Here is an 18,609-nt window from a genome sequence, read left to right as displayed (position 1 = left end):
CACCACTTAGGTAAGATTCCTTGGGATCAGATGTGCCTCTTTTGCATTAGCAGCTTTCCCCCTCCCTGCATTCATGCTTGCTCAAGAGGAATCCCTGTCTCTGTCTGCACCATGATATCTTGGTTGGCCACACCTTGGACAGCAGCTGAAGCGGGTCAGAGGGATGGGCTGAGCCTACAGGACCATGTCCCACTTCCCTCTCCTGTCTGCAGCTGAGGGAAGCAAGGGTGAGACACAGAAAGAGGAGCCCACAGCAAAACAGGCTGAGAGCAAAACAGCTCTTAGCCAGACAAGTCTGAAGATAAGGACTCACTGAATGTGTGGGAGGAAACCCAATGGATAGAATCCCACAGCATGGGGATTCAGCTGGCCACCTCCTGCACCCCACAGCACATCCACCTCCCAAGAGAGAGGCTGTCCTTTGAGTTCTGGCTCCTTCCTCTATGGAGCCAAATTCAAAAGTGCAGAACTGGCAGGACTCCCCAGAGGCAAGAGCTGCCCAAACCCAGTGGGAGCTGCTGAGCTGCTGCCCCCCAAGAAGGTGGGAGAGCATCCCCAGGGCTGGGCAAAGTGAACCTTGCCGTTGTACCTGGAGAGCCCAGCAGAAGGCTGCAAGTCCTGTTTGCGGTACTGGCCCAGGAGAAGAGATGATTTTGCTCCTCCTCAGCAGTTTTTTAGAGGCCGGTCTGGGCTGCACAGCTGTTTCCAATTTAGTGGAGGACAGAGAAATGAAACCAAAGCCAGAACAACACAATCTTCCCTTGGTGTCACCATCTCCTCAGTATCCAAAATTCAGAGAGGAAATTCCTCCTGACTGAGCAGCAGCCCCCTTGGCAGAGGATGGGACAGACATGCAGGAGCCAACCACCACTGGTCGGTGGTGAGTCAAGGCTGGCTCTGCCCTCTGCATGTCCCAGTGGCCAGGACAGAAATACATAGGCTATTTTGGGTCCCCACAGACCAAAGGGGCCTTTTGCTTGCAGGCCAGCTCAGAATAGGGGCCCTGGCTGACCACTGCTTTTGGCATTTAATGTCTCAGCCCTACTGAGAAAGGGGATGGTGAGCACAGAAGCCGGTTTTGGGACTTGCCAGGGTCCTGTGCAGTCTGTCTGTCAGCCACCTGTCCTGCCAAGAACCTGCTCTCTGCCTGGACAGCCACAGCATCTTACAAATCCTGAAACTGGCTTCAGATGCTAAATGCAGCTATTTCACAGTGGCTCTATTCCAAGAGACAGGGAGTGTCTATCACACCCTCACCTCAAAAACCCACTTTGTGCCAGCCAAGGGGCACCCCACAGTCCCCAGAAACAAAAGAAAGGAGAAGGGGTGCATGCCCATGCCCTGTATGGGTCTTCTTGTGCCAAATCCACTCAGTTCCAAAGCTGCAGCAATTTCCAAAGAGTGGGGTAAAGCCATTCTCACAGGTCTCAGGAGCTGAAGGGACTCGAGGAGCCACATATGCCTGCAGGGCTTCCCAGCAGGGAAGATGCTGCCTGCTGAGAGCTGGGTTTGCTATATCCCTGTTCTGTGGCAGATACAGAAGAGCTGTGAGTGCAACACATGATCTTTGGACCGAGGAATGGAAGCCAAGGAGGCAGTGTGCTGTCAGCGATGTGGTGCAAGCAAAGGCGTTGGAGCAAACACCCAGGGCAGAAGCACCGTCCCTGGCACCCAGCTTCCCCTAACAGCCTGGCAGGACTGAGGTCTCACATGAGGAGCCAAAGCAAGACTTGAGGCAGACACCTCCTTCGGAGCAAATAAGTCAGAGCCCAAACCTCCCACCCTTGGCACTGGCTGTGGCTAAACAGCGGCAAACAGGAAAATCTTTATGCAAGTAGGATCAGGCGGGGAGAGCAAACAGGAGGTGGGGACTGCTGTGTCTGCCCAAATGCCATCAAAACAGAATCTCACACACAACCAACAATAATAAGCCCAGCCACAAGCTGGGAAAGAGCAAGTCACATCCCCTCCAAATCCCAGCCTGTGCTGCTACATTGGTGCAAACAGCCACCACCCAGTGTGCCACAGCCATGGTATCGCGGCCTGTCTGGCACCCTGAGCATCTTCAGGATGTCTCAGGGAAGCATGAAAAACTCTGCATGAGAGACAACAAGTGCTCTGCTCTTATGGAAATGGCACTTTGCAGCCACTGGCATTGGCTGGCAGGCTCCAGAAGCCTCTCAGCCTCCTGAGATTAATGTGGGGAGCAGAGGAGATGAAGGTGGCTCTAGACACCCTGCTGGGAGACCCAAGGTTACAGCAGCCTCCACTGAGGTGAGCTGGCCATCTGGCAAGGTGTCTTGTCAGGGCTTGCCTGGGTGGATGCTGATGTACCTCCAAAGTGATGCTAGTGATAGGGAGCCCAGGGCCTGAGCCTTGCTGAAGCAGTCTCTTCTGACACACTGCATCCCTTTCACAGCCACAGGGAAGGAAGGGAGGCACAGCAGATTGTGTGTTGCGTATCAATTGCCAGGCTATTTACTGATGCTGGGTTTTGTTTCTGGTCAAAGACTCCACTTTTGGAGCCCAGCTGCAGAGCCCAGGCAGGAGGAATGCAGTGCTCTTCAGCACCTTCCTCATCCCCCTGCAAGACATGGATTCTGACCCACACCATGTGGGCGCCCCGCAGCTGCTGCCTCCAGCCCTATTCAGAAGCATGCTAGCACATCAGTGTCCTGACGTGGTTCACCACACAGACACACCAGCCTTGTGTTGCCACAAGGAGTGGGTGTGAAGATGGGAAGGAGAAGCTGCAGGGTAGGGTGGATCGCTCCCATAATAGCTTGGCTGTGTTGCCGTTGGTCTGCGTCCTCCTGTGGTTAATGGATAACACTCCTGCTCTTGCCAGGATGCTATGAAGATCCACCCAACCCTGCCATCGTCAACCACAGCCCAACACCTACAAACCCTGATGGGATGAAAGCACCATGCACTGTGTGCATCCTGCAGCAGTGGGCTCCCTGTGGGGGCTGAAGTCCAGTCCAGAGCAAATATAATCAGGGAGCTGAGGGTACAGCACTAAGGGTTGATAAAAAAATAGAATTGCCTCCAACTTGGTCCTGAGGCCAGGAAATTACACCACCTCTCACGGGCAGAGCAGGCAAGGCAGATAAGGCTGGCATCTCCTTCAACCCTGAGCCTTGGGCAGGACTGAGAAGACAGATGTGTCACCAGTCCCTCCTTCGTCCCTGGCTGTTGTCCAGGAGTTATCCCCAAGCTTAAAACAGGGCAGTTTCTCTCATGAGGGTTTACCACGACCATGCACAAAAACTCTAGCAAAACTCCAAAGCCCGCACAGGCTCGAGCCAGGTGAAGACGCCCTCAGCCACAGGTGTAAACTGTGTCCGTGGCTGGAGGTGCTGGGCAAAATGAACCAGGCAGGGATGAGGACCATGTTTGGAGCCACAGCTTGGGCAGCAAAGGAGACACCAAGCAGGGCAACCCAGGCAGGACACCCTTCTCCCCAGCAGCTTTGCAGGTGGCTGGAGCCACTTCAGTGGGGACACAGATACACATTCAGGTGGATGGCTTGCCCTTGGCACAGCACAGCTGATGACACAGTCCTGCTGCCATGACTGACCCTCAGGATGAGGCCAGAGCAGGCTGCTCAGCGGGTGGGAGGTTGATGGCACAGCCCTCCAGTCCCACTGCTGCTCCCCTCCCAGTCACGTCCCTCCGAGCCCTGCTCTTCACCTCCAGCCCCTGCCTGCCTCCTCCCTCTGCAGCTTCCTGGTCTGCTCACTCCATGAATTTCCAGCTGGAAATTTCACAGCGAGGTGCCTTCCTATCAGATTAGTCCTAAAGGAAATGAACTAAAGCAAATCTCACTGGCAGTCGTGTGATGGGAAGAAGCAAGAAGGCTCTGCGGAAATCTGCCTGACTTCCTGCTGGCAGCTTCTGCACGAGCCACCAGGCAGGCAATAGGTCTCTGCTCTCTTTTGGCCCCGAGGAAAGTTGGTCTCCTGGAGATGAAGCCTGACTGTGCTCACCCATTGCTTAACCAATAGGCTGAAGGAGAGCCTTGAGCACTGCACCCAGAATGCCAGGCTCACCAGTTTGTGTCACAGTTCGTGCATGACAGCCACACACACAGAGCTTTGAGCTTCCCTTTCTTGGGGAGTGGCAAGACCAGGAAAAAGCCTGCTCCAAGCCAGAGCAGGACCAACAGGTCACAACAGGGACATTCTTCAGACCACTGCCATCAGCAACAAAATTACAAAGAACTTACTAGTGTTATTCTTACGCAACAGCTTCCCTTGTCTTATGGGAACAATAATCCTCAGACGCATTCCTCATGCAGCATCACAGCTCCTCTCTCACACAGGGACCCCAGAGCCCATGTACAGCTTCCCCCCAACCCCCAGCTGAGTCCACAGACTCTGGAGTGGAAGATGGGGTGGAGAACTGCACTGCAGCCGCAGCTGGGGAACTGAGTCCCTCCAGATCACACATCCTGATGTAACCAAACCCATCCAAGCTCTACCCCTACACTGCACACTTCTTTCCCCATCCCACATCTTGCACACTCATTAATTATGAAGCAATTAGTCTTTATAGCACTGCCTAATCAAATCAAGATAGTTGTGAGGCTAGTAATACCCTGACTCCTGCCCAGCTGCCAGTGCCTGTAGCTCATTTTGTGTTGTGCTTTGGGCCTCAGTTTTTTGGCAGCTGAGTACAAGTTAGCATGGAGATGAGACTGTGAGAGCTGGCAGTCCTGCAGCCCCAAGCAGTGCAGTGCTGGGCTGGCAGGGATCTCAGGACAGAGCTCAGTGCTGGGAAGGCACAGGCAGGTAAGCGAGGTTTAGGCTGTTGGGTCAGTACGGAGCTGGCAAGGACCGCAAGCAAACAGAATTCCATGGATGAGAGCGGGCGTTGAAGCTTCCGTAACACTTGCCAAGGGCCTGGACGTTGCACTGAACAAAAACAACCAAGATCTACATGTGTCCCATGGAAACCACCAGAAACTGTTTGCTGGCTTCCTAAAGCCAGTGGCTGGTGCCTTCCCACTTGGACAGCGAACACAGGTGATTGTGGACTCCCTCCCTCTTTCCCAGTGGGCTGGTCCCTAAGCCCTGCCTCTGCCAGAACTGGGAATGAAGCTGGGCAGTGAGGAAGGTGCAGCACGGGAGTGGGTGAACGTGTGCCTTGTGCTCCGCACCCTGGCTTACCCCCATACCACAACGAGGAATAAGACAGGTCAGGCCAGGGCAACAACAAAGCCCATGGCTCATCTTCAAAGAGGAAGAGGCTCATTAACACCTCCCAGCCCAAGATAATGAGAGCAGCGATGCCATGCTGGGGAATTGATGCCAGTAGTTAATTATGCAGCTTGGTGAGGAATGGAGAAGAGGGACAATTGCAGGATGGAGGTACCATACTGTCCTGTGTGCTGGTGCCACATCTGCTGATTTAAGCTGAAGTGAATGTCTTCAGTCTCCTCACTCCAGGTATCTGGTACAGCCTCTACCTCTTGTCTGCAGTAGTTGTGGGGGCGACGAGTCATACTTCAAAGCATCTTTTGGGTCTGATGTTACAGCCCTTGGTGCTGAGAAGGAAGTGCCTTTGCTCTTTGAAAAGCTTTTTGGTGAGCCAAGAGCAAGCCTACCTGTCTTTTCCAGGAGCAAAAAACAATGGCAGGAGTAGGAGTGCTTTGGGGGCCGTATGTGTGGTGTCAGTACTGGACTGACACTATCATGCCCATGAGCTGCACAAAGACAACCAGTGAACCCAAGGGAAAAGCATCCCTGCACAGTCACATCCTGAGACAGCTTTGCAGAGAAGGCAGGCTCGAGGGAGCCTGAGGCTGTCCAGCAGCTTGCAGGTGCTGGTGAGTGGGAACAATGTCACCAAGCCAGGATGCAGTGCAGAAGGAGAGTGGGATTTCCCATGTCAGTACTCACAGAAGTCCCTCAACTATGTCTGCTCACAACAGGCTACTGAGGGGCCATTGGGTTGTTTTCTGTTTCAGAGCAGTCGGGAAGTGCATCCAGCTGTGGCCAACAGCTGCACAAATTCCTCCTGCAGCCCCTAGCCCTGGGATCAAGGACACAGGCTTTACTTGTGTGCGATCCCACAGCTCAAGGGCTTAGCTGCTGCTGCCTTCCCACACAGTCTGCAATTCCACAGCCCATTCCCGAGAGGCAGATGGGAGCGCTGGTGAGTACAGGCAGGGACTGTGTTGGTCTGGCAGCATTAGCATCTAGGAGGGGTGTGAGGCTCAGATTTAACTACAGAGGTGAGAAGGACAGCACAAAAGGGCTCCACAGGAGCTCTTGGCACTTCTGCCTGGGCCTGCTCTCCATTAATGCTGACGGCTTACCCAGGAATGGAAAGAAACACTCACTGAAATCATCCACAACATCCCACAGCCAACCGGGAGCATTTTCTTGAGCAGGACCTGGGGCAACCCCGACCCAGCAGTTGTTCTGCCAGCCAAGGGGGCTCTGCCCCACTTCTCTCACAGCAGCACAAGGCATCCTGCCCACGCACCTGCCAGCGGATCCCCCCCCACCCGCGGCTGAGGCAGGCTGGCAGACACTGCCGTGCACACGCACCACTCGGCAGGGATGTGCACCAATGCAGCCAGAGGACCGCGGCACAAGCCCCTCGGGGAAGTCCTGCATCCCAAGTATCAGAGCATCACTGCACTTTGCATCCCCAGAGCCACGTGCTGGCCGCCCCTCTTCGCATCCCCAAAAACGACATGGCTCTCCCCGCGGCAGTAGCTACGAAAGGGGATTTGTAGTCGCCGTGCAAGGTAGCAAGGAAGGAGGACTCCCCCCGAAAAGCAGCATCTATGCATCACACACCCCCGCGCGGTCCCCCAAGCCGCGACTCGCACGCCGCCTCTCCCCACGCTGTGGCGCCGAATCCTGCGCTCGGGGAATGCCCCGCTCCCTCTGAAGGCTCCCCACGCACCCGGCAGCTTTGAAACGCCGCGCGGAGCCTCGGAGGGAACCGGGGTGGCCAAAAGCTCGGCAACTTTGAGCCAATACCTCGAACTCGAGCGCCCACCGCTGCCCGCCGTATCCTCCTGTCCCCGGCGCGGATGGAAACCCGCCGCCTCCGAACCGCTTTCTAAACCCCGCCTCTTGCCGCCTTCAGTGCCACGAGGTTCCCGCGTGGGAGAGGCGGCGGGTTTCCCCGCTTCCCGCCCGCTCCCCGTTCCCCCTCGCTCCCGGGAGAAGAGGGGTGAGAGGAGGCACGGCTCCTCGGCGGGCAGCAGCCCGGGCTGGACCCACCTGCGCCGCGCTCTCCGCGCCCCGCGCTCCGCCGCTGCCGCTTCCCCGGGCCCGCCCGCCCCTGGCTCCCCCCATTTCCACGCCCACCCATCTCCACGCCCCGCATCTGGCGGGAAACCTGCCCGGCCCGCCGGCTCCTTGGGGGAAGGAAAGCAAAGCAAGCACCCTCTAACTCCGGAGCCGCGCTCAGCGCCGGGCTTCCGTGCATGTCCATGCATTAGGAGATACTGCAGCTCTAAAGGGAGCCATGCATTAAATTACGGCTCTAAATGGAGTGGGAACTGGCCCCTAGTTCGTTATGTTCCTCACTTGTCCCCCATGCTGCATTCTAATTCAGACAAAAACACTCTGCTGGCAGTCACCACATAAGGGTGTGATATATAGACGTTTACATATATACGGGTGTGTGTAGATATATATATATATGTACACACAAATATTCATATGCATGTTTATACACACACACACACATATATATATATGCAAAGGCACCTTATTTTCAGCACCAAGGAAAACCAACCATGTTACCAGCTGTAACATCAACCATATATATATATATATAAATCTTGAATAAATAAAAAATAACTTTCTTGAGTTAGCAATCTAGTGGGTGTCATCCCTGCCTATGGCAGGGGGATTGGAACTTAATGATCCTTAAGGTCTCTTTCAACCCAAACCATTTGCAATCCTATAAGTCACAGGGAGGATTGAAGACAGCTTTTTGCACTGTGTATTCCTGGTGGTGCTGCCCAGGATGGCAGGCAATGTGCAGAGCCCTGTGCACCTTAGCAATCCCTCTACGTCTGGAGGATATAAGTACAGTGTGTATTCAGTATCCAAAGGGCAGGCACAAACTCTAAGATTAGTTTTTTCCGGCTGCTGCCTCCAGGTTCCTATCTCTCCAGGACTGATATCTACTCTGCTGTGATCAAAGCATGTTGCTCAGCTGAAGTGCAAACGTGGAGGATTCCTCAGGTACTTTGTCCCCCAGCAGAGGGGAGTGCACCTGAATTTAACCTTATATCCGTGCGGTTAAACAGTGACAGAAATATTTTTATATGTAGCTGGATGTTTAAAGGAAAACCGGGCCCTCCTGGCTCTCTCCGTTCTCTGTGCTGTGCAGGCACAGGCAGTGGCATCAGAAAGTCCCTGAAGCAGCTTTGACCATTAAAACATTTGTTCCATTAATAAACAGCCTCAGAAAATTCTCTGCAGATGGTGATCAGTTTGGGTTAGAAATTAAAACCAGAAGTTAAAACACCCCCAAAAGTTCTGGCAGATTTTCATTCTCACGCTCTCTCAGCAAGATAATCTCTAACACACATCTTCCTGCAGAATCCAAGCACCAAGCTTGTATTTTAAAACAGACCTAGAAAACATTACCACATAAGCAAAAAGTCCTCAAAGCCCAAGAAAAAGGCAGTGGTAACAGGGCTGAGACAGCTACTGGTGCTTTCTGGTCTGCAACAATGACACTGCAAGTCTCACCCTGAGGAAAAGACCGCTTCACTGATCTGCTCAGTAGCAGCCTCTGCAGCTGGACCTCTCCCCCTGCCCTGGCCATGGATATTTGTCATGGTTATGGCTTCTGGGGGCAGATAGTAGGGTACACTAACAACATGAGCAGAGCGGCAGACAATGCTGCCAGATAGTACAACAGGAGGCTCTTTTCTTAAATTTAAGATCCATATCAGATCAAATTAAATTTAAAAGCTCTCATCTCAAATTAAAGCTCCCAGGCTGCATCTCCCAGGCAATGACAGATCCAAGCCTTGGGCCTGCCTTTCCTCAGCCCCTTTTCTCTAAGCCATTCTGATCTGGAAGGTCTTCTGGTTAAGCTGCAACACAGACAAGACCGCTCCTCTCCCCTCCTTTCCTCATCGTTTCTCTCCTCTCTTCTCTGCAAAATCCAAACAAAACAGAAAGCAAGGTTGCCTGCTTGAGATGCCTTGTGTCATCTCCTCTCTGTCTTTGAGATGTGCCATTTCGTCACTCACAGAGCCCCACAAGCCCCCTTAATAGTCCCTGGAATATGGATGCCACAGCAGCTTCGGCACCATATTTCTCCTTGTGATATCCACACTTGCTGTTCAGCAGCATGAGCTAAAATTTGAGCATCTCTACAATTTTATTTTTCTATATAAGCTCCAACTTTAGCACAGCTAAAAAGCTGTGAGAACCGATTCCCCCAGGAACTTGAGCCCAGGGTCCAGACTGGCGCTGCCCAGCCAAACTGACACATGTGCTTCCAGAAGCCAGAACAAGGCTCTCAGCCTCAACCATTATAACCTCAGACCCCATCGGGAGGAGAAACACCACAAAATTTACCTTTGAGTGGATATTCCAGGAAGTCTCTCCTTCAGGACAGGGCGGGTGTAGCCGCTGCCTCACCTCAGGCTTTCAGCAGCACGGCGCGTAGCACTTACCATCACCAAAGTACAGGATTAAATGTTCTCTAATTTGCAGCTCTGGTCCTGTCTGCATGGCCACTCCCCAATCACTGGAATCAAACATCTCTCCATAGAGACGCCTATCACTGGAGATGGGGGATGAAATCCATTAGCACTGAACAGCGTCCCGGCCCCTGGTGACCGCAGGCAGACACGAGGCCAGCAGACAGACCCGAGGGGAGGCACGGAGAGACGCGGCTTCCTAAGCACAGCACCGGCTGCTGGCTGCTCCCCTGCACAGACCTGTGCCCCCCCATCACCAGCTGGCAGGACAGGGTCTAATGATGCCTTCTCTTGTGCAGGCAGAAGACCTGGAGTGAGCAAGACACCATGGGGTGAAGCAGGCTAAGTCTGGGAGAGAGTGAGTGTCCTTTACAATCCAGCCCTGATGCTGCAAGACAGGAGACATTTTGCTCAAAATTCTCTTCTCCGTAGAGGCGCTTTAGCCCCTCAGGGAGCTCGGCTGCTCCCAAGAGCGATGCACCTCCTTGAGTTGTGTAATGTCAATGGCAGCATGCAGTTTCAGAGGAGTGACACGGCTCCTCTACGGTGCATGGGAAGGTAACAAATTCCACAGCCAATAACAACTCATTTATTGCCCCACAAACATGAGCTCCTGCTGCAGGGCCAAACGGCCTTGCTTCATCTTGGCAAAGGTGTTGCATTTGAAGAACCCTCAGCTCCCTAGTGACTCTCATGTTATCATCTTCACCTCTGTGTGTACAATAACAAACCTCTTAGAAATAGCAAACAGCTACAAAAACAGTCTCTGCTCCAAACTGGAAACAGCTGTGCTTTTCCCAGCACTGGTACTGGGACTACCACTGTATGACCCCCAGAGCTGGATGTTTCTCCCTGGTGTAATTCGGACAAGGAGAAAAGGCAGCCTTGAGTGGGGCCCGGGGGCTTGCTATGTTCCCACCCTCTCCGTCCCCAAAGCAGCAGCTCAGTGCCAGAACACGCTGCTGCTGTTGGCAGATTGCTGCGCTCCCCAGAGCAAAGGGAGAAAGCAAGGGAGGAAGGCAGCCAGCAAAGCTTCTCCCTTACATAAGGCTGGGAGTCCCATGGACATGCTTCCCAGAACATGCTGGTGGGGCTGAAGCTGCCCAGCCCTTCGAGTTTTCTTTCTGAAAACTCGAACATGCACTGCAGGCATTGCAACGCCATCACCTGGAGCCCAATTTGTACGCTCTGCTCACAGCTAGTTTGTGACAGGAAGAACAAACAGGCAAAGTGCTCACCCCTCAGTGACACTTGCTGCCAAACCTTTCACAAAAGCTGCTTTTTTTTTTTTTCCCCCTCCTCCCTTGTAGCAATTCCCTGCTTTAACTAAAGCTGTGAAATCCAAAAAGGGGAAAACAAACAAACAGCTGGTTTGGAAAGCAAGAGCAAAAGGGAGATTTATTCCAGGCAGTGGATATTGCATCATAGGAGCTAAAGGAATATTTTTAGAGCCTCTTGGACAATATCAGTGTTTTGGGGCCTGAGGAGCTAGGCAGTATTTGCAGGCACTTAATGTTTCCAGAATCCTTTACACTTGGCACCCACGTCTACCGTTTTCCTTGGAGATTTGCAAGCACTTTGCAACCATAGATTAATTAACACACCAGCCCTCCTCTGCAATGAGATTTCCCTTTCCCTGTAATGTGCCTGTGCTAGGGACAGGGTAAACTGAGGCACGGCAAGGCCATCAGCCTGCAGCAGAGCTGAGGCCAGGGACTGCATGCCATCCAGCTCTCCTTTCCATTGCAAAAGCACCCTTCCCTTTGTGAGCATGACCCACGCCGACTGTGTTTCCCTCCATTGCGTGCTGCCTGCCCCATTCCAGAGGAAGGCATGGGCAGGTCAACTCATAGAGCCTCTATGCTGGCCCTTGGTGCCACAGAGCAGAGAAACAAGAGAGCCAGTATGTCTGAAAGGCAGAGCAGGCAGGCAGGAGTGGAATGGCAAACAGATCAGCAGCTGTATCCAATTGCCTGCATGTGTGACAAGGCAGCTGTACAGGGAAAGGGGGAAAAGGGGCATTTTAATCAGTCACATGAAGGGAAACACAGAAGATGCTGAACCTCTGTCAAGTGCCAGCAGGTTATTAATCTATTAGCTAAGGGGGGCAAAAAAACCTACTGCAGGCTCCTGGGAATCCAGTTATAACAAGACTGCAGTGATCATGGTTGCTTTGATAGCCAACAAAGCATCTCAGCCTGTTGCTGAGGTCAGCGAATGGCTCGGGGACTGATTGTTTTAGTTTTGCTATTCCCTTGCTGGTCCTGGCTGACCCTGGAGGAGGATCCTGGCTGAAGAGCTGCTGGCAGACTCTTTTTGGGGTGGGAGATCTCCAGTCATTGCTTGCAGGACTCCTGATGGTGATCTCGGGGCTCTTGGTGTCCTGCCCTGTATTTTGGGATGAGGTGGTAGAACAGAGGTCATGCTTACCTGTTGGCCTGAGCCTTGCTGGGACAAGGTGGGGAAGGAGTGGGCTGCAATACCCTCCTGAACTCTGCTTGTGGCACAGGGATCCAGCTGGCACATCACCGCTTGCAGGGAGCCACGCAGACCTCCAGCATCCTGTCGTCCCTCTGCTTCCTTGCACAACTAGACCTGCAGGGATAAAGTCAGGCAGCTGCCTGTGACTTCTTCACTAGTGGGCTGAGGGCAGCAGGACCTCGCTGCCAGCAGCAGAGCAGCCCTGGGTGAAACCCTGCAAGGAAAGGCAGGGGAAATGGAGGCCCTTGCTGCCCCTGCCACCTCCCCATGCTAAGCATCGCCCTTCGCTGGTAGCACTGAGATGCAATGTGGTGACACCACTACCTCAGAAACACTCACAGCCCTGGTGAGCAAATGGTCTGGAGACATGGCAAGGAAGGGCCTCCACATGCCTCCAGCCCAGTGTCAGGGCCATGGGTGTTTTCCAGCTGGGCAAGCAGAAACAAATCCCATTGTCCGCTGATTGGTCACAGCTCAGCAAGGGATCCGTGGTGCTACAGGGCTCCTGGGACCTGGCAGGGACAGTGGGGTCCAGTCAAGCTCCAGCCCCCTCTCAGCCTGCCCTATTGGAACAGCAGCATCTTTGGGACACAGGACATCTCCCTGCTGTCAGGCTGGGGGACATAATCCCCTCTGCCCAAGCCACTTCTGAGGGTCTCCCATGCTCACCATCTGCTGGGCACAATCCTTCCACAAGCAATCCCTCCCTCCTCCATCCACACCCCCATCCCTCTGCCTCCCTCACTGCACTGCTGCTGCCCTCTCCTGAGCTCCAGCTGCCCATTTGCTTTCTCCTACAAGCATTAAGGGAGTAAATACTGGCTAATGGTACCAATTAGCAGCTGAGCTGCTGGGTACTAGTTACTGAGTGACAGCTGTGTCGCCACGGGCCAAGGGTGAAATGTTACCTCACTGCAGGCAGTCTCCACCTGCCAAGGCCCAAGCTGAGACTTGGATAAACTCAAGACACAGTTCAGGCTCCCGCTTGTACTAGAGGAAACAGGGTTAACCCCTGGCTCAGCGGCAGGCAGGAACACCCTGTGGCATTCAGGGCACAGACCACTCCAAGCACCCTGTCATGGTGTCACTCCAGGTCTCGTTGGCTGAGGATGGAGCTGGTGCTGGCAGAGGGAGCCACTCTATAGCCAAGGTCATCTGGCCCATTGAAGCAGTGCCCGGGGCATATCCTCCTCCTTTACTGGCAGCACCAGTCTCCCACGATGGAGCACAGCCATTAAGAAAGAAGTTGGCTGGCACTCAGCCACACTTGTAAAACACTGCAGGGGAGCTGTGAGCTGCTGGGAACCTGGTGAGAGGAAGAGGGGTGGCAGCTGCTCTGTTGTCCCGTTCCCCCTTTTACAAAGTCCATCCACAGCCCAGTGGAGCCAGGTACCCAGTGACTCCCAGGGTCTCTGAGAACCATCTAAAAGGCACAAGGTGGCTTTCTGTAGGATGGGTGAATGCCAACTCTGGAGGATAGCCTGAAGCAATGGCTCCCCATCAGCCTTCCCGAGGCACCTTGGTGTCAGCAGACAGAGCCATGCTCCAGCTCTCTGGGAATGCTGCTGCAGCCAGAGTCTGCCCACCCTGCATGGCAGAGCAGAGCCCAGGTGCCTACCTGTTCTCCCCACCAGCCTGCTCCCTGGGCAGTCTCTGTGGTCACTGGCACCACGGGGACCATGGCACACAGCCACCTGCAGAGATGAGGGCTCCAAACACAGGTCCAGGAGCTCTCACAGCCGTGCCAGCCCTGGTCTGTGCCTGGCCCAACATTTGCTGGCTGGCGTGGAGGAATTCTGCTCTGTGCAAATGTCTGGCAAGGCTGACTAAATCCTGTCTGGAGACTAAGTCCATCCAGTCATGCTTTCCCCTTTGGGCGAATCAGCAGCGGAACTATGGCTGAATGCTCCTAAACATCCCCCAGGGAGGTCTCCAGGAGGGCCCTTTCCCACAGCTTCCAACAGTACCAGCCGTTCATCATTTCTTCCCCTTGCCAGTCATGCTTCCGCAGATTCCCAAGCTGAGACGAGGCCCCCCAGGCCACCCAGTGGAGCACAAACATGGGACATCAAAAGAAGGCCATGACCAGCAGCCCAGCTGCCAGGGTACCACTGCGACTGCTCTCCCCCCTTCCTCAGCCCCTCTGCACAGCTGAGTGTCCAGCGGTGGGCAGAGGATGCTCCAGCAAGGACCAGGGAACCCTCGGGGCGTCCTGCACCCCTCACACAAGGGGCTGGCTACGCTGCTGGGAGCCTACAGTGCCCCGCGGCAGTGCTGCCGAGGGAGCGCGACAGAGTTTGCCGGTCCCTGGGGGGAGGCAGTGGCCTCGGTCCTTCCCACCCGCTGCGCAGCGCTGTGCAGCGCTGTGCAGAGCTGTGCAGAGCTGTGCAGAGCTGTGCAGAGCTGTGCAGCGCTGTGCAGAGCTGTGCAGAGCTGTGCAGCGCTGTGCAGAGCTGTATAGAGCTGTGCAGAGCTGTGCAGAGCTGTCGCTGCGGCAGGCGCGGGCCCGCCCCGGCGTGACCGGGAGCGCGGGGAGCGCACGGGGAAGGAATTAACCGGGCGCGGGTTTAAGCGGCTCCGCGGAATGCGGGAGCCAGGCTGGGGAAGCAGCGTGGGGGGAGCGCAGCAGTGGCGAGCTGGTGGCTGGTGGGAGAGGGTCTGGCATTTCACGGTGGGGAGGCATCCCAAGGCATCCCTGGGGCAGGGCAGGCACGGCCCTGGGCACTGGGGTGAGCATCCTCATCTGCCATGAGGATGAGAACGCAGTGAGCGGCAGCAGGGAGATGGGGGAATAAATGGCACTGGGAGCCAAGTGCCCAAAACGGGACAGGGCACCCCGAATGTGGGCTTGTTGTGTGCGCTGTGCTAACCCATGATGGGACTGGGGATGAGTGGAGCTGGGAAACCTGGGAGTAAACAGGGAAGTCCGAGGGCAGAAGCAGGAGCTTCTGTTTGAAGGTGGTTTAAAGAAGCAGAGTTTGCCTATAGGTAACACACACTATGCAAAAAAGCAGGGATAGTGTTAGGAAGCAGATTTCAGGGTCAGGATGGATCACATGAGGAATATAAGACTGTGACAGTCACCCTGAACACGGCAGCTGTCCTGCAGGGCTGTGCTTGCTGCTCAGCTGCAGGCCACAGAGGAAGGAGTTCTGGCTGGTCCCCTGAGAACCCCAAGTTCCACAGGGATGGGATGGGATGGGATGGGATGGGATGGGATGGGAAAAGGCTTGAAGTGCACCTTCTCAGCATAGGTTACTTCTCAAAACGCAGCTTGCCTGCTTCTCTCCTTGGTCCTGAGCTGTGAGACATCCAGGGTCCCCTGTGCCAGGGACCCAGTGCCTCAGGGACAAGAGGGGCTCCTGGCACTACCCTCCCAGGGACTCAGGGCCTCAGGCTTTATTCTCTACATCCATACTCAGCTGATAGGGACTCAGTCTCCGGGGAAACAGCCTGCTCTTCTAACACTGCTGCCCAGACCCAGTAAATCTCTTTTCTGGCAAGTCAAATGACAAAAGTCAGCCCAGACAAGAGTGGTGGCTGTCTTCTCACAAAGACCCCTCTTCTGGGGAGGAGCTGCAGACATCACAAACCCCCTGTCTTTCTCCACTCTCCACAGAGGATCTGCAATCTCCAGAGCATGCAAGCAGGTGGGAAAGTCTCACCTGACTTTTGCTAGTGCTCTGTCCTGGGATGTTAAAGTTGGGAAGCCTCACAGCGGAGCTGAGCTGCTATGCAGTGCCCAGCAGTGCTGCTGCTGGCCCTGCTTTGCATCTGCAGTTGTGGAGGTGCTGGGTTCCCTGCAAAAAAGCAGGCTTCTCAAGAAGGAAAAGAGCTCCACAACCCCTAGCTTTCTGGAGAGCTCTGGAGGGTCTTGTTGCTGACAGTAGCTCAGGGCAGGGCTTCCTGCTCTGGTGAAGGACAGGCTTCTCTTCCACTGCTGCCCGGTCTCTCCCATCCTGCTGGTCCCAGTGACATCCAGCTTGCCTTCAGGGATGCTCTGGGCATTCCTGGCAGGGAATGCCAGGACTTCTTATATGTCTGTGCAGAAAACAGGGCAGCACAGCTGGTGCTCCTCTACCACATCCTCCATCACCTTCCCTGCACAAGCCTGAGGACCATGACAGATAAAGTTCACTATCTCCTACCACCCAACTGTGCCAGCTTCCCTCACTCCCCACATTTTCTGATCCATTTTAGCCCCTGCAGCACCTGCTTGCTCCCTTCCCGGGACAGCACCAGGGCACTGAAGGGATAAGGACAAAAAGCGACAGCAGGGACCCTGTTTACTAACCTCTTGCACTAAGACCTTTACTGGTGCAGCAGAGCAGTGCCCTGACCTTGTGAGGCACCACTGATTTGGACTGCTTTGGGTCAAAGGCCATGCTACAAACCCTGCTCTGTCTGTACCTTCACCTCTCTTCTGCCTTCACACGAGGTCAGGCTCCTGCAAACAAGTCTTGGGCCATGCCTTGGACTCAGAATGCAGCCAGGACCTCTGCACTGGGCCAGATCACACCGAGGGCAGCCAGGGAATGGTGCCTGGGGAGAAAGGACCTGCGTGGGGAATGGTGCAAGGGGGGAGGGCAAGCTCCCAGCGGTCAGCCTACAAATAGAAAGGGTCATGGGAGAGTGCCCAGCTACTGGGACAAAGGGCCTGCAAGAGGCGAATGGGGTTGTAGAAGTTGTTCTGGCAGGGAGGTGAGCGGTGGCACAGCCCCAGGAACCCCAAGACCGGGGAGGGCTCCCCGGAGGTGTTCCATGAGGTGAGGCACCCCCGAGGCCGTGCAGGAATATGTGACTGGCGGGGCAGGGAGGGAGCCAGCACTCAGAGAAAGCTGGGACTGACACAGAAAGGTGACTGACGGGGCCGGTAAGTCGGGTGACATCCCCACGGGCAGGGTAACCAAACACCGTCCCCAGCTGGCTGTTTCGGGGGATGGCGAAAGGGGCAGCGTTTCTTGCCCCGTGGTACTGCGTTCCCGGGACAGGCTCCCCGGCCGCGCGGCGGTCCTGCAGAGGGAGGGGAAGGGAAGGCAGCAGCCCCCAGCCCAGGCAGGAGTGGGGCCGAGCGCGCCGGTTCGGAGCCCCGGTCGGACAGCGGCCGCCCCCGCAGCCCCGGCCGCTCCGCACGGCAGCGGGACGGCTGCCGGGGCTTCCCCAGCGCCGCCGCCGCTGCTGCTGCCGCCGGGGACTCCGCTCCGCCCCAGCACCCACCCCACCCGAGGCAGCAGGGGCACCGCCGCGTCGCTTACACGTTTTCCCGGGGGCTGGGGCTCCTTCCCGCGGCGCCGCCGCCTGCAGGGCACGGTCCCGTCCCGCAGCGCCCGGTGCCAGCGCTGCCGGCCGCGGCACGCCGGGTCCTAGCGCTTCCCGCCGCGCCAAGGGCACCGCGCGGGCGGGCTGGCACTGCCCTCGGCTCCGCGGCCGCCGGACTGCAGCCCGGTGCCCCCACCCCTCGCACCCCGCTTTGACCCGGCGACCCCCCCAGGTGCATCGGCCGCACCTGAGAGCGGGAGGGAGGCTGCTGGGGTCGCCCCGCTACCGCAGCTCCGGCACAGGAATGTCCAGTGCTCTGGCTTTTCGCCAGTGTCTCTCCTCTTCCTGGAACAGACGGCTGGCCCTGCTGCCCCGGGAGGGGGAACAGGCGTGCTTTTGCCTAGGCAAGGAGAGCAGGGTGCGGCAGGCAGCCCCTCCACTGCTGCTCCCCGCTTTCACTTCCCCCTGCGCCGGGGTCAGGCTCCGAACCCTCCTTGCCGCTCTGGCACTCGAAAGCTCCGGACCCTGGTTGGGGTCCCTCAGTGTGTGACGGCCCCAGAGCTCAGCGCAGGCTCCCGGCTGCGGGGTGACCTTGAGCAGGACTGCCGAGCTGCCGAAATGGGGGACAAGACCTTGGCTCAGTGGAGGAGGCTGGAACCGGACCCTCTCCTTGGTGCCTTGGCACAACAAGGCACAGCAGGGACAGTGCTTCCTCTGGTCACCTCCCTGCCTGCACCCTGCCCTTACCTTGATAGCTCAGCTCTCCTGTGCCAGATGATGCTGCCTGCAGACTCCTCACTGCCTGGTGCCAAGCAGGGTTGGGATTTCCCACGGCAGCAGGACCAGGGTGCAAAGGCTTCACCACCTTACAGGCTCTGCAGCCGGAGTGGGTTTTAGAGCCCTGGCGCTGGCTGGGGCTGGCTGAGCACGGCTTCCGCTGGCTCAGCAGGTGGAGGCTGCATGCACGGGCAGATTAGTGGGGGGGAGGAATTGGCTTCTGCCATAGGAACTACAGGCGGGATTCGTCAGCCGGTTGCCGTGGGGCCAAGTGCCAGCACAGGGGAGGAGAGAGGGGAGGTTGTGGGTGGGCAGCTGCCTCGGGGGCACAATGAAGCCTGTACAACGGGGGTACTGAAAATGGTGCTGCAGGTGCCAGCATCATCCCTGGGATG

General features: G+C 56.0%; 1 protein-coding gene across 4 annotated transcripts in view; it reads right to left on the bottom strand.

Moving 5' to 3' along the window:
- Positions 1 to 17,653, bottom strand: part of SLC29A1 (solute carrier family 29 member 1 (Augustine blood group)) — a 32,630-nt gene extending 14,977 nt beyond the window's left edge. Inside the window, exons 1-3 of one of the 4 annotated variants that reach the window (XM_041404162.1) lie at positions 17,434 to 17,653; positions 16,589 to 16,720; positions 12,128 to 12,292 (exon numbers count right to left, since the gene is read on the bottom strand). The gene's annotated coding sequence lies outside the window, so the exon portion shown is untranslated. Of the gene's footprint in view, positions 1 to 6,998; positions 7,169 to 7,244; positions 7,294 to 12,127; positions 12,293 to 16,588; positions 16,721 to 17,433 lie in introns of those variants that run through there. The other 3 variants (XM_041404161.1, XM_041404164.1, XM_041404165.1) reach the window with 3 other exon arrangements.
- Positions 17,654 to 18,609: the final 956 nt, after the last annotated feature.

This window comes from Onychostruthus taczanowskii, unplaced genomic scaffold, assembly GCF_017590055.1.
Source record: "Onychostruthus taczanowskii isolate IOZ18803 unplaced genomic scaffold, ASM1759005v1 scaffold21, whole genome shotgun sequence".
NCBI classification, from domain to species: Eukaryota; Metazoa; Chordata; class Aves; order Passeriformes; family Passeridae; genus Onychostruthus; species Onychostruthus taczanowskii.
Note: the sequence above shows the minus strand (reverse complement) of the source record. Positions and strands in the feature narration are given on the sequence as shown.